The sequence below is a fragment of the Sinocyclocheilus anshuiensis genome, unplaced genomic scaffold (assembly GCF_001515605.1).
Source record: "Sinocyclocheilus anshuiensis isolate Anshui unplaced genomic scaffold, SAMN03320099.WGS_v1.1 scaffold51, whole genome shotgun sequence".
In the NCBI taxonomy this organism is placed as follows: Eukaryota; Metazoa; Chordata; class Actinopteri; order Cypriniformes; family Cyprinidae; genus Sinocyclocheilus; species Sinocyclocheilus anshuiensis.
In genome coordinates this window covers 5902105-5904169 of record NW_015548296.1, presented here as the reverse complement: position 1 = coordinate 5904169, position 2065 = coordinate 5902105, and the positions used below count along the sequence as shown (strand labels likewise).

At 34.6% G+C, this 2065-nt stretch overlaps 1 protein-coding gene across 1 annotated transcript in view; it reads left to right on the top strand.

Annotated features, from left to right (window-relative positions):
• LOC107656105 (zinc finger FYVE domain-containing protein 9-like) overlaps positions 1-2065 on the top strand; it is an 18656-nt gene that overhangs the window by 2636 nt on the left and 13955 nt on the right. The window lies entirely within an intron of this gene.

Below are 2065 nucleotides of genomic sequence, written 5' to 3'. Positions count from 1 at the left end.
TCTTTATATATATATATATATATATATATATATATATATATATATATATATTTAACCAAGCAATTGTTGATTCTCATTGACTTCCATAGTATGGGAAAAATATGGTGGAAATTAATGGCTACCAGCAATTTTTTGGTTACCAACATTCTTGAAAGAAAAAAAAAATTTTTTATACAGGTTCACCGTAAACCCTAACACTCGAAATAATTAATTGGTTTGACTAGGGCAAACTTAAACTAAATTGCTTCAATCACATGAACTTTTATGAGTTTTTAGAACTTTCTTGTTCTTTTGAGTTTACATCATTGACGCATTTTAAGTAATCTGAATTGTTTCATTATTTTGAGTTTAACGAACTTGTTTATGAAACTGAAAGGGAGTGTAAATGCTCAATTGAAGTGTTATATAATCTTTTTCTGCACTTGATTAATGTTAAATGGGAGATTTTGTACTGTTTAATGTTTTGCTAAGAGTTTCTGGTTTGTTTGTGGGGTTACCATCATGGAGAGAACAGATATATGTTAGATGTTCTATATTGCTTTACGCCAGGGGTGCCCAACAGGACACCGGCCCTCCAGGACCGAGTTTGGGCACCCCTGCTTTACGCATTCAGCAATTGCTATGCTAATCAAAGCAATGTGTTACCAATTAGCAAGTTCACAATTACTGAATTAGCTATAGCTGGTTGTGGTGGTCCAGAACACTGGAATTTCTAAATTTGATGATATCTTGAAAAATTTTGATATTAGATTCCATTTTTCGATACCACTTCTTCAGGTGGTAAAACACTGGAGAACTTGCACTGTACACTGGAGAAAAACTTTTTTATGTGGATTTGCATATGTTAACTTCCGATGTCTTTAGAGAGAAGTATTATTTTTCCCATTTTTACTGAAAATAGGGTTGTGTGAGCATTATGGAGTGTATGTAATATCTGTTTCATTCATATTGTAAGCCAGAAGGCGCCCTTTCGCTGAAACTCGTGTGCTTCACAGAAGTAATAGAACCCACGACGTTCCAGGAAATCCCTAATATGGACAAAGGCATCCAGCTATCGCTGAATAAAAAGATAGAAACGCTTTAACTGATCAAACATGAATACAATAATCACTCGACAGCGAAAATATATGGTTTATCTGTGTTCTTCAAGCCAGCTTGAGTATTTTCTGTAGTATAAAGTCTATTTATAATGCAATGCTAAATGACATACGGTATGATGTATTACAGTAGAATACTATTAAATACATTTTCGGCCTCATTCTATGATGTTTATTTTGTTTTATAAAATGGTTAGTTCCATTCCTCGATTGTGATTGGTCAGCAGCTGTTTTATTCATGATACAGCATGGCTATGACCGCTTCACCCAACATTCTGTGTATCACTGAGCAACACCCTTAGCAACATAAGCATAGCATCAAAACTCTTTCATTTATTATGTATTTCGGCAGAATTAACTGTTTGTTATTTATTAAATGAAGTATGAGTGACCCCTGCTAGCGTTATGTTGCATCTTTCATCTTTAATTTTGAGACCCCGCCCTTCCCACCATCTAATAAACGCTTCTCATGTGGAGATGTGTTGATGTGTGTGCGCGTCTGTGTGGAAGCCCTACAGTTTCCGAAGTGAGGAGGGAATATTACTGTACTTATTAGGTTTCTGTTGATTCTGTATGTCCATCAGTTTACACTGTAATGATGCTTGCAAACTCGCGCTGTGCCGCGACTCGGTCTGTTTTAAAACTAAAAGACGGAAAACAGATGTTTTCTCATGCTGAGAGATAAGCAGATGTATGTGTGTGAGAAAATATCATATATGGTGTTAAAAAAATAAATGACACAGTAGTTGAGAACAGTTCCTATTCTCTGTTTTTATTTGAGCTCCATAAGATGATCACTGTCAGGAATTTTTTTTTCTTTTTTTTTTGCGGAAGGATAGCATTTAAAGGGGTCATATGATGTTGCTAAAAAGAACATTATTTTGAGTATTTGGTGTAATGAAATGTGTTTAAGGTTAAAAAAAACATTATTTTCCACATACTGTACAGTATTGTTTCTCCTCTATGCC